Source organism: Octodon degus, unplaced genomic scaffold, assembly GCF_000260255.1.
Source record: "Octodon degus isolate 3935 unplaced genomic scaffold, OctDeg1.0 scaffold00207, whole genome shotgun sequence".
Lineage (NCBI taxonomy): Eukaryota > Metazoa > Chordata > Mammalia > Rodentia > Octodontidae > Octodon > Octodon degus.
This window is the reverse complement of record NW_004524783.1, coordinates 1,949,975-1,963,864: the sequence shown is the minus strand read 5'-3', so window position 1 is coordinate 1,963,864 and position 13,890 is coordinate 1,949,975. Positions and strand designations below refer to the sequence as shown.

At 42.1% G+C, this 13,890-nt stretch overlaps 1 protein-coding gene and 1 pseudogene across 1 annotated transcript in view; both read left to right on the top strand.

The window, feature by feature from the left end:
* Fbxl7 (F-box and leucine rich repeat protein 7) overlaps window positions 1-13,890 on the top strand; it is a 442,277-nt gene that overhangs the window by 348,961 nt on the left and 79,426 nt on the right. The window lies entirely within an intron of this gene.
* Window positions 4,963-5,472, top strand: LOC101570522 (annotated as a pseudogene).

The window sequence follows — 13,890 nt, the reverse complement described above, 5'->3', positions numbered from 1 at the left end:
GGAAGTGCTTATTCTACTGAGGCCTCTCCCCAACCCAATGTTTCATATTTTAATAGTCACTTCTGCTTGGTAATTAAGTCATAATTTATCATGTGTGGAGATATATAATATCAGGGATGGAGAGAGTGACACAGAAGAGAGAGAAAGAGACAGAAAGCCATCCCTAACTCACGTGCACATGAATGCTCTAAGCTTTTAGTAAATGTTCTCTTTGAAGCCTGTAAGTTCTAGGGAACCACTCATGACTATACAGCCAGATAAGAAAAAAAAAATAGTCTTTAACTCCACTTTTATGCCATATTTATACTGCACTGTGCTAGTGCAAAATGCAAAAAATTAAGGAAAAATTGATGTAATAGAACTTGAATGAGAAAAAAAATCCTGTTTAGAATAATAATATGCAGCTCTGCATTACTATGCAGCTATATCACGCAGAACTTTGAGGACTATGTGTAGGGTTGGTAGAGGACTCAGTGATGTCATTTGAATGTCTACAAAGTATTTTACTTGACACATCCTTTTCAGGGCTGCAGCAACCTGAAAGGGCAAGTTTTATTCTAAAACTAAGAAATGGGGGCTGAGGCAAAGTGCCTTCCTGCTTCGTGCAGCTTGGCATGGTGTGGAGGGCGTGGGGTGCAGGCCCACCTGGCTCTCAAGGCGGCGCTCTGCATTACAGAATAAGAACAGGGACCCGGAAGGCTCATGATGTGATGGGACCCTCTACAGTGCTGTCACCAGGCAGTGACTGCCGCATACTTTTACTCTGAATAAAAACTTCCAGGGCCAGGGAGATGGCTCAGTAGAATAAGCACTTCCCTGGCAAGTGCAAGGGCCTGAGTTCGATCCCTGGTTCCTGCCAAAAAAGAAAAAAGAAATTTATATCTCCTTTGAGAGAATGGTTTCTAAAATTGCAGTCATTTGGAAGTTTCAAGTAAAAAAATACTCTTCCTTTGGCATCTTGGGTAATTTTACATGTTGCAGGCAGCTAAATAATCCTGGGAAAGATTGTGGACATGGAGTCTCCCCAAGTCTGGTCAAAATAAATCACTTTCCACTCACAAAATAGTCCTCCCTTTTCCATGAAGGGAGTATGTGTCTATACCCACAGTAGTGTCTGAGATCACAGATTTAATCAAATCCTATATAACTGCATTTTAGAAAATACAATTTTCAGTATGCTTAGGGTTTGATTAAATCTACGGATATATATAATATTTAGTTTTTATGTTATTCACAGATGGTAATAAATAATAATGAACAGGACAGTTAAAATAATTGCATTGTAATAAAAGTTATTTATTTCTAGATAGTTCTCCATTTAATATTTTTAGATTTCGGCTGGCTTGGGGAAGTGAATCTTCAGAAAATGAGGCTAGAGATGAGTGGGAGAGAGCTATTTCTGTATAGGCCTAAGAGCCCACCTCCTCCCCCTGTGGGTTTCTTCCACTCACTCGCTCTGGCCACTGTCCTGGGTGCTCAGGGTGTCGTGACAGACAAAATCCACATGGTCTCTGCCTCTGATGGTCGATCTCGTCAGTGTCAGCAGCCGATGAAGTTCCTTCGGGAGCTCATTTGTCTGTCAAGTGTTTATTGCACGCTTACTACATGCCAGGAATTGTGGGCACGACGTTGAGCTGTATCAGTGAGCAAAAGTTCTGGCCCCTTTGAATCACGCATCACAGCGCAGTTCTATGAGAAACATTTCTGAGCAGTTGAGGATAAGAAAGAAACATGAGGACTGGGGAGATAGCTCAGTAGAATAAGTGCTTGCTTGGCAAGCGGAGGGTCCTGAGTTCAATCCCCATCATTGAAAAAAAAAAAAAAAAGAAAAGGAAAGAAAGAAACATGAAAAATTATACTTTTTTTTTGTTTTTTTAGGACAAGGTCTCACTATGTAGTTCAAACTCGCCTTGAGCTCACAGCAATCCTCTTGCCTAAGCCCTTCTTGTGCTGGAATCAAGGTGTGGGCCACCACACCCCAAGGTGACAAGCACTACGGTGATCAAAAGAAAATGAAAAACTTTATTATGTTACAGGCGATCAGGGCCAGCCAGATAGGTCAGTGGATTAAAGCCCCTGCTTAGACAGGCGCAGGGACCTGGGTGCCGTCCCCCGTGAGCCACGCTGGCCCAGGGAATGCTGAGAACTGGGCGTGGTGGCGCGGGCCTGTAATCCCAGCGCTTGGAAGGCTAGAAACAGGAAGATCACTAGGAGTCCGATCTACAGTGTAGTCCCTGTACTGAAATATACTTTTAAGAGAGAGAGAGGGACAGACAGAGAGAGAGAGAAAGACAGAGACAGAGAGAGAGATATCAAAAGAACAAGTGGGAAGGGGAAAGCAAAAAAGAAAGAAGTGAAATATATAGATATACACACACAAGATAGCTAAGATAATTGTACTAATAATTTTTATTGGTTTATTGAAAGGATCAATTAATGTTTGAAACTGTTTGATCCATTTTGCATGTCTATCTCTAATAATCTGAGCAACTACTTTAAAAATAACAATAGGTAATATAGCAACCATTGTTAATTTCCTATCAATCATCTTATTTTGTAATTCTGTATTGTTTTTATTGGTTTTTGATGTTTTGTTCATGCATTTGTTTTTGTATTTTTTTCTCTTTAAAATAAAACAAGTAGGGCTGGCCAAATAGCTGAGCAGGATAAAGCGCCTGCTTAGGCAGATACTGGAGCCAGGAGTTTGGTTCCGGGGCCTGCCGTGCCTGCCCCGCCCCCGGCATGCACTGAGACCGTGGCGACTGAGACTGAGCGTGGTGGCATGTTCCTGTAATCCCAGCACTTGGGAGGCTGCAAAGAGGAGGATCACTACAAGTCTGATCTACACAGAGAGACCCTGTAGACCCTGTCCTAAAATACAAAATAATAATAATAATAAATAAATAAAACAAAATTTTAAAATGAGAGTGAGATTTGGAAAGTTCAGGCGGTGCGGACAAGGACTGTAATTTGAAATAAAATGCCTTAGGTGACAGTACAAGAGAGGAAGGGAATGAATCACTTGTTCTATTGTTTGTTTGGTTTTTGTTTTTGCAGTGATAGAAATCGAACTCAAGGCCTCCCGAGTGACGGGCAAGTGCTCGCCCACTGAGCTCACCCGAGTGACGGGCAAGTGCTCGCCCACTGAGCTCACCCGAGTGACGGGCAAGTGCTCGCCCACTGAGTGACTTCACGCAGGCCCTGAGTCCTGCAAATAGCAGTGATGAGGTCATGTCCTGACGGAGGGGCCAGGGTGGCGTGGCTTCTGTGTGAGAACCTGCCTGGTCTGCTGGGAAACAGCAGTAAGATCTGAGTCCAGAAGCCAGGTCACATGACACAGATGGCCCATTTAATCTGGAGAACCCTGAAGGGCCAGGAGAATGGGAAAGGAGGAGTCATGCTCCAGGGACCTGCTCCCAGAGGGCATGGCGTCCGTATCTTGTATTGCGTGGACCCTTCAAGAGAAACTCAGCAGGTGACAAATGAGCTGCACACTCACTTCTGCCCAGGCGCGGCCCTTCTTGGAGGTTGCTGGCAGCTTCTGCTGCTGAGCTCTGAAGGAAACACCAACACATCCAGATCTGGTGTCCAGGGGACACGGACTAGGAACTACATAGAATTATGTAGACTAGAGCTGAAACATTCTGCCACTTCACTCATTAATCTATGAGGACAAGGTTCTGTGCTCCAGTGATGGGTCTATTTGGGCTGAAGCCATCATACCTTAAAAATACAAAACTTCATCATAAACTGAAACACTGTAAGGGTACTCACATGAAGCTAGGCGCCGCTTCATATTAGAAACTTAGGAAACACTTTTAATTTGTCCTTTCTGTAAACATTAGATAAAAGAGGTCTGAACCTATCCTTTGGAAGTTCATAGAAGAAATTCCGGGATATTGCAAAGGATCTGAGACTATAGAGCTGACATACTACTAAAAAGGAAAACAGCTGTAAATACACTTCGTTTAAATTCCAAGGAGCTAATCAGAGGCTACCATTAAGTTCAGTGGTGATAAACTTGTTTGAATAAGGCATTACTGTTTAGTTACAATTGATATTTAAGGCAAGTGTGTTTAGATTAAATCCAGCAAAAAGGAAATTGGGCCAAATTCAAGATACAGCCATTGTAGACCACCCTCCATAGATAATCTGCTATCTAATCACTTCCCATTTTGCTAATATTATTTTAGTGTTAAGATATTTCAAGAGCCAAGAAGAGCGAGAAGTCAACTTAGTCAAAGCCAGAGCAGAGCCCATCTTTGAAATTGACTTGGTCAAAATTCGGAGTGGAGTGTCCGCACCTCCTGGACTGGGTTCACGGAGGCGTGCGCTCGTGTGTGGAGACTGTTCTCAGGCCTGGTTGTACTCCTCTCGACGTGCAGTTGCATCGTGGCATTTCTTTGGAGAAAATTTTGAAAGGCACTCAGGGCAAAAGAGCATAGAAATGCATGGTTTAAGCTTTGTTCAGATCTGAGCAACTACATTGAAGACAGCAAAGCACATTACGAAAGCCATGGTTGGCTACCTCTCATCTTGTTCTTCTAAATGTGTACCATTTCTAATGTCTTATCAATTAGTATACTCTCTTTAAAATAAATTTTAAGGGGCCAGGGAGATAGCTTAGTAGAATAAGCGCTTGCCTGGCAAGCTTGAGTTCCTGAGTTCAATCCCTGGTTCCACCAAAAAAATAAAATAAAATAAATTTTAGGGGCTAGGGTGATAGCTCGGTGGAATAAGTGCTTGCCTGGCAAGTGCAAGGTCCTGAGTTCTATCGCTGGTACCACAAAAAGAAAAAAAATCGAAGACCTTAAGGACCTAGAGATGGCAGTGCGCTGCAAGTACAGCAAGATTTCATTTCCAAGATGGAAAGCCCATCAGCCCAGCTGGGATTTTCCCAGCATTCCACAGGCCTGTGTGAATCCACCATCGCCCTATACAAGTAGCTCACAGAAAGCACCCATGAGTATAACACTTAAGGAAAGATTAAGGAAAACAAGGTTTTCATTTAATTCTCCTTGGAGTGCAGTGAAACGACTTAAAATAGAGAATGAAGAAAATGATCAGACTTTTTCAGAGAAACCAGCATCTTCAACAGAAGAAAAGTATGCAGAGTTTCAAGAAAGTTTTAAACATATACGTAGTGAATCTGAAGAACAAACATACGGGAAAAATACTCGCAAGAATATCTGTGTGTGTGAATCTGAGTCTCGTGGTACTGTGTCATGCAGTATTCTCCAAAATCATTTTGTGCATGAGAAGCTTAAACAAGAATTAAAGGAAGAAAAAGCAGACTTGGTGAAGCAGGTGCAGGAGCAGGAAGACGTCCTTTGGAGGCTAAAACTGGTCGAGATGTATAGACCAAAGGATGACCTGTCGCAGTTACAGCTGTTGATGCGGAAGTGGGGAAGCTGTAGCCAGCTGCTGCCTCACGAGCTGCGTCAGCGAAGTCTGCAGGGAACAAGACACTAAGCCTTACTGAACTCAGAGTCCACTTCGGGCTGGACGACAGACTGCTGCACTACTGCAGAGGTTAGGAAGACTCAGAGGTGTTTAATTCATAATGTTTATTCTCTTTCTCTCCACATTTTTGGCAGCGCTAGGGGATCAGAGCTAGGCGCTCGCGTGCCCTCTGCCACTGGGCCACGCACTGGCTCCTCTGAGCAGCCCCTTGTGAATGGCCACTTAGTAAAAAGATACTTAGACATGTTAAAGGGACGATGCTGGCCGTTGCAGCGGTGGTGACGAGCCTGTGGCATGAATGCCACAGCAGGCTGCTTGTATCATTTGCCATCAGTGCAAAAAGGTTCACCAGCAGGGCACGAGGCTTCAGAGTAACGTGTCTCAACCATCAATTTAAGGCCCTCTAAGACATGAATTAGGTCCTAAAATGAAATACAGTATTTTGAATACATTTACCAAAGAAAATACAGCATTAAAGAGAAGTTAAAAGGTGGACTTAGTGGCATTTGTCTTTCTGTAACCCAGAAGTGTGGGAGCTGACACAGGAAGATGAACAGTTTGGGTCCTGCCTGGGCAGCTTGGCAAGACCCTGTCCCTCACCCCTCCGAAGAGAAGCTTAGGAATATAGTAAAGACCCTGGAGTCAGTCTCCATAAATGAATGGGCCAGGGACACAGTTCTGCGTGAAGGCCCCATTCTGCCCACGCACGAACACCAATTTATAGTGTGCTTTTAAAAATTTGTGGGTAGTCCTAGAAACTAGTTTGAATACATTGTTTTGGTTTCTTGTGGCAAAAAGTCTTATTTTCAGTGTTTAAAAAATAGTCCAGTCTGGTGACTATTTGTAACAGCGATGTTCATTACGTGGCTATTATGGTCAGTGCAGATCAAATCCTGTTTCTGAAACCCTCTTTCCTTAGTAGCCTTGTAACTATATTCCTAGCATGCCTGTGCTTCCGAGTATTCTGCTATTTTCCTTTGCTGTTCCTTCACTGTTATTTTCTCAGTTTTCACAAACATTATTTTCCATGTTAATGTGAATTTGAGACACTGTGCAGTCACTGCAGTTCCCTCGCAGGTGTCCCCGCAGTGAGCGGCCCCTGGATGCATTTCTGTCTTTTCAAAATTGATTCGTAGGCATTGCAAACATGCTAACACCCAATACCATAGGCAGGTGTGATTTGGAGACTCTCTACCTTTTGATAACCTGTCTCGGACTCACAGTGTGTTTGTCATACTGAGGTCTGAAATGTGTTGCATTCACGTTTACCCACCACTTAGTGACTTCTGCCTTTTGAAACATTTTTCTCCTGAAATAATTTATTTCAAAAGCTATGAATTTTTGTTCTTCTTACTTAGCTTGTTAATCTACCTAGCGTTTAATGTAGGGAGATATTGTAGGGAGATATATATATATATATATATATATATATATATATTTCTAATGTTTTTCTCAACTTATTCTAAACTGTGTATGCCTAACTAATTTATTGGTTCCTTTTAATGAACAAATGGGATGAATGTTCAGAGCCCTCTCAACGGGCAACCAGAGAGGTTTTTTGTTATTGATTTTCTACAATTTTAATGATGTCGTTTATTTTCAAGTTGTACTGTGTGATTTTGGCTACAAAGAAATGGCTCCTTTTCCAGAGAGAAGGACAAAGCCTCTGCAGACTATCGTGTGTCTCCACCAACTTCCCTTGTTTTATTTTTGTAAATTATTTTAGACTGTTAGTTTTCTTTTGTTTACTAGCAAAATAATATTACAAGCTACTTAAATGTGGGCCACACTGAATTTAATAGTCTACCTAATAAGATTATCTTCTTCCTCTTTCTCCCCCTCCTCTTTTTTCTCTCCTCTTTCATCTTTTTCTCGCAGTGTCCATGTAGATGCAAGCCTTCTGCACTGCAAAAAAGGAGCAATGCGAAATGTCTTACCCAGCACAGGTTACTGCTTCACAAAAGGATAGGCGAGCTGCTGGATTTTCTACAATTTTAATGATGTCGTTTATTTTCAAATTGTACTGTGTGATTTTGGCTACAAAGAAATGGCTCCTTTTCCAGAGAGAAGGACAAAGCCTCTGCAGACTATCGTGTGTCTCCACCAACTTCCCTTGTTTTATTTTTGTAAATTATTTTAGACTGAAATGGGATACGTCTTGAGGTACAGTAATGTCTGGGAACAATGTTAATATTTCTCCAAGCCCATCCCTTCCTGTATGAGGGAATGTCCCAATATAAATGTCCCAGAAGACCAGGCTGCTGTGGGAAACACTAAAATATGCACAACTGCTTGTTCCTACATGGTTCTTACTCTGTTCTTGCTCGACTTTTCCTGCTCATATGCCAACATCACAGGCTTTAGTTATTCAAATTTTGTAGTGGGTTGTGACCCTCCTTTTCATTGTTTTCCAAGTTTGCCATAGTTTCAACCTGTTGAATGCACTTCAGAATCAATTATCAAATGTTTCTGAATCTGGTGAATAATATACTGAATATTTCCAACCATGAATCTGGTTGAAGATTACTATTTAAAAATATGTTCTTCAGTAACACTTTGTAAGTTTTAGTCATATTTTCTAATAAGGGAAGATACCTAGCAATGCTATTTTCACCTGGCAACACTGTAGAAGTGTCCCTTTAATTCCGAAGGCCTGTCTTGTGCAGATGGAAATGGGAGAGGAAGAGGAAGTAAAGCTGGTTAAGATGTAACGTGCACGTGTGGCAGTCCCCAAGGCAGCTGCAGTCACTGCACATCACAGAGGCGCACTAATAAAAAAAAGAAACAGAAGAAAATAAAAGTGTTTTTAAAAAAGCTCATCTAGTGCTATTTTTATGTAAAATAATTAGATTTGCCAATTATGAAAGTGTTTTTAAAGGAGCATATAATTCTTTCTCAAATCCTTTACTAATAATTTCCTTTTTCCTGAAATGGTTTGTTTTACTGCTTGGCTTATTGGTTTTGTATCAGTTAGAACTTTGAATATAATGTTATATAGCAGAAATGGCCACGAAAGTTTTCTCGTGACTAGCAGAAATTACAATTTTCATCATTAAACTTGGCTTTGCTATAGTTGTAAAGAAATCTGTGATTTCAATATATGCTTCCATTTGACATCCACTGAGTTTCTCCAATAAATGAGTGCTGGGTTTTGCTGAGTCTTTCGTCAGGACCCAGAATTCTGCTCACACACCGTCCTCCTTGAGGCTGAAGAGTGGTGGGTCGCAGCAGTGCATTTTCCGACGCTCAGCCAGCCTTGGGTTTCTGGAGTGGATCCTTGGTCATCATGTTGGGTTGGAGGGTGCCTGCTGTTCAAACAGTCCTGAACCCAGCACCCAATATGCTCTATTCTCGCCTACTTTGTGCCCACTTTATACTATCACTCTTTGATGTATGCACTCGCCCAATTGTCCAACTGGGAACATATTCTCCCTCTTGCAACTCCTGTTCCTTCTATCTCAGTTCACTCCTATTTACTATTCATGGTAAATCATATCCAGAACATTCACTGTCTCTCCCTGGGGGAACCAAGTATCCTTCATTCTTTTACTGTTGTAGTCACACACACACACACACACACACACACACACACACACAGAGTACAGTGGGCAATTCATGGAGGTTACATTCCTAGAGCACCTTGCAAATTGGGAAAAACTGCAATTTCAGATATGGGCAGAAACATGCCTACAAATGCCTCTTACACTGTGCAGCATAACTTTTTAGTTCCTGGAACCAATCCTCTAATTCCACCTGCCCCTGGAATGTCCTACACTGCTTCTAGTGCTTTAGGCTCCTTGCTAGAAGCCCTAGACACATGGAGCATTTTGGTGGCATCTCAATGATGTTAAGGCTTCAGAGAGAACAAAAGCAAGACCACTGGAGTAGCTGTGTGTGGTACCATAAACTGTTAGGAGGCAAGGATACGGGTACATCTGCTTTAGACGTTAACAGGGCAGCAGCCAATCAGCAGCAAGGATACTGAATAACGCTTTTGGATTGGCTGCTTGCAAACCAACCTCCTTCCTCCCAAAGAAGCAGTTTTGAAGTTTCCTCAGTCCCAAACTGCTACTTCACACGGTACACTGTATATATACAGGGCAAGGTATACTTCAAACAAAGCAGATAATCAAATCTTATGAGGATACAGAGATGCTTACAAAATTGTGTGTATGTGTGTGTGTGTGTACACATGTGAGTATGCATGTATGTATGCACTGGCATGCTTTTCATGTGTTTGCACGTGTGTAGAGTTATAAACAGTAAGAGTTATGAAAGAAATTTAAGGATCAGAGATGATTCTGTGTTTTTTAATTCCTAGTTAACTTACCGATGACTTTGAGGAAACACCTTAAAATATGTACAAAGCATTTTGAATGCCTTCTTGGTCAAACTGAAATTTCTGTAAGCTTCCTTACAGTTTTTGGGGAACGCAAGTTTTATTTGGGACGGGAAAGAGTATAAAACTCAAAGCAATCAAGTATATTAAAAACATTTTCATGGGATTTATGTTAATCCATGTTTTCTCAAATGTATTTGTTAAAATAGCTATCTTCTAAAATATGCTATAATAAGTGATTCAGTACTTAAATAACTTTGAGAAATTCTGCCCATGTCACATGCAGGATGACATGAGTGTATGAAAAAAGAGATCTTGAAGTAGCAGCCCTGTCCTGGTATAGGGTAGACCTTCTGTATGAAATAGAACTAACTGTTGTCACAGTCCCAAGGGGCTGGAACCTCCCACGCACCGCCGCTGAAACAGCAGAACTTGGCAAATGGAAACTGAGATGCGGTGGCTGAAGCGGCCTGCTTGTAGTATAGATAGGCAGCGTGGCTTCAGGAAGCCAGGGAGAAAGCCTGGGCAACCACACGGAGTCTGAGTGCCCCTGGATAGACTCTTGAGTACATATCATCTCAATATAATTTCTTTAATAATGTTATTTTATGAAGGGGTGCTTTCCTCTGAAATAGGTCAGGAAAAACATTAGCTTCCTTAAACTGCATTATATTTTCTACTTTTGATTATTAACAAGCATTTATCTTTGCTACAATCATGAGAGTGTGAGGTGTTATCAGAATATATGAGGAGTGTTTAAGTTTTCAAAAAGTAATATTGCTAAAAGACACATTGCCTTTAACCTCCCTCCGAAGCCTGCCTCACTCCCAGCACGCTGACCCCGTCACTCCTGCTGCTTTCTGAGGCAGTCCAGAAATCCTTCCTCAGATCTTTATGAAGTGTGATTCAAATAAAGTTGAGGCTGGTTCCAAGTGCCACCTAACCAGAGGGCGGCTGGTAAAATCATTACACTGTGTCCTTGTCTGCCACATGCACTGGGTCTGGCACTCCGCGATTGCAGAGTTCTCCAAAGTCACAGTGACCTTGACAATCACACACTCACTGTCCCTTCAGGATGGCAGGTCTGCTATGACAGAGCAACTAAAGATAGTCCCGAATGCAGGCTTGCAGATACACTTCAGGAAGCGTCGAGCCCTGCGGCAGGAGTGTGTTCAAAGCTGAGGCAAGGGAGAGCGTTTGGAAAGGTCCTTCACTGAGATAGATGGTTGAGATTTAAATATTCACTGCACATTTCAGTCATGCTTCACATATGCAAATATGAAAGCAGAAATCTATGTGCAAATATTGAACACGTATACAAATGTGAGATTATAATTTGGAACTCCCTCATGTAAACTTTACTTTGTTCTTGATTCTTTATATAATTTTGAGAAAACATCTCTATTACCCAGTTCTTCAAATTTCCTGCTCATGTATATTACATTAAAAAAATTATTTAAAATCATGATATAACCAGGCCTACCATGCCGGCCCCACCCCCAGGGCACACTGAGACAGTAATTGAGACTGGGCGTGGTGGCGCGCGCCTGTAATCCCAGTTCTTGGGAGGCTGTAAACAGGCGGGTCACTACGAGTCTGATCTAGCAGGGAGACCCTGAATACCCTGTAGACCCTTCCCTAAAATACAAAAAAAAAAAAAGAGAGAGAGAGAGAGAGAGTGAGAGAGACATAAGCATTTGCTTTTGCTATAATATATTCATTTCTTTAACAAACACAACACAAAAATCACTTATTTTTTCTATCTTCATTACCCTTTTTCATAGCGTTTTTCATGATAGCATGTATGTACTATTTTTTGGCTTACTTTCTGTATATATTTTTGTCTTTGCTTAGTGGAACAAAAGCTTTCTAAGGTCAGAGACATCTCTTTTGGTTTTAGATGTACCTTGCTATAAAGAAAAAATAGTAAGTATTTGAATTAATAAAATAACATGAATCTTTCCTATATGGTTGATTAACCCTAGATTTAAGAATATGCACAAAAATGTGTATTTTAAGAACACAACAGTGTTTAAAAGAAAAATGTATTTAAATTGCTCCCCTAAAATTGCTGCATTTGCTAAACAAATTAGAATTTTAACACCGTAGAATTTCTTAGCAGTCCAGAATCACTACAAACTGCTGAACAACCAGTGTGATTTCAGTGTCACTTTTTATTTATTTTTATTTTTTCCATTAAAGAGAAGCAACTTTATTTATTCATTTTATTGAGAAACAAAGAGCAATGAGACAGTTTCAAAACAGGTTAGTAGGACAGTTACAATAATGAATACATTGCATATTGTTGTCTTCGTAGTGGTTATTCATAGTACAAGATGCAGGCATGATATCCTGTCCAAACACTATTAGTACATATCTTTCTTCTAAGTGAATTAAGAGAAAGTAGCTATATATCTATCCTATTTTGTATATACAGAAACAAAAATGGTCCTTTCTTTGTATCCCTTTGTTGTTGTTGTTGTTTAGTTTTGTCAGAGATGGGTATTCCATTGCCACTTAAATATTGTAGGTGCATGAATTCAGCAAAATAATCCAATATAAGCCAGTAGTCCATAATAGCAGTGGGTCATCCGTAGGACTGGCAAGGTCGAAGTTGTTGACTTGAGCCTTTTACACCTCAGCATATAAACATGGCTTGACTTTTTATACCTCATTTTTATATTTTTCTGCTGGATGATTAAGACCAAGATAAAGCAAGATTTATATAACAAGAGATGTAACTTTTGTATCTGAAAAGATCAGTCAAATCCCCTCAGGACTTACCCTGAAACCCTATACCGCAGTTTGTAGATCCTTTGTCAGTGTCAGCCATGTGGATGAGTCACGGCCATTGCTTGACCAATTTGTTCTCTGTGAAAGCCTGAGAGAATGTTTTCTCTCTAGGTGTTTCTCCTTAGGCACACTCTACATCATCAATCTCAGTGTCACTTTTTAAATCTAATTTTTAAAATGTTACAGTTAACTTGAATCCCAAAATGTCAGATAAGCAGTCTTCAATGAAGAAATTACACTCAGAGTTACAGAGGTTAGTATCCACCACTTTGGAGAAATGCCATACATATGAAAAACAAACAGACAAGCAAAACTTTCTATCTTTTGGTAAATCTACTTTTGCTCATAATGGGTTACAGAGCCTCGTTCATGTGGAAACTTAGCTCTGGAAGAGGAACAGGCTAAGGTGACAGTTCTGGGTTTCTGCTGTTCTAATAGGAGATGAAAGTGTAGTTGCTGGTAGAAGCTTTGATTGCACGTAGATGGGCCCTTCGCGTCGCTTCAGTCCTTTCCATTCAGGGGCTCGGGAGGGTAAGCGCGTCCTGTGCTCACACACCGGGTCTGCTTCCGCTTAGCTGGCCAGGAAGTCGCCTCCATTGCGCACCTGCCGCCCCGGCAAGTCCGCGGTGAGCGGAGCTGGGTGCACGCGGCTCCAGGCCCCGGCAGCGACTGCCCGCCGTCTGCTCCGCGCGGGCTCCTGCGGCCGCTCCTGGCACTGCTGCGGCTGCGCTCCGGGCCTCTTCGTAGTCCTCCTCCTAGTCCTCCTTGGAGCACGGAGAGAAGAGGGGGTGCAGTGCCCCCTCCAGAGCAAACTGCGAGCCCAGCGCGCAGCGGTTGATCCAGCAAGGCAGAGTGCCAAGAGCTTAGAAGCGGTGCGGCCCCCATTGTCCCTCCAGTGTCTCCCCGCCTTAGACAGCGTCACTCAGACCCCAGCAGAGGATGCGGCTCGTGGAGTGCTCGGTCCAGTCCTGGGAAGGGGTCTGAGTCAGGAGGTGTGAAGCAGTCCTCGGGGAGAGACATCAAGCGAGGAGAGGGAGAGCGCCCAGCGCTCCAGCGGAGTCCGGGGCAGTTATTGCTGTAAAAGTATAGACCTTGCTCACTCACAGACTGTCCCTTTCAACAAAAAAATTAAAAAGTTAACAAATAGCTCAGTCGTCAGTATGAGAAAGCCCAAATGGCACGGGACTCGGCAGGAAATGGCTTTTCCCTTAGCTGCGCCAGCGCAGAATTCAATCCCCCTTCGCCCACCCCAACCTGAGCACGTTGTCACTGGCGCCCTCTGTGCTGTGTCCCCA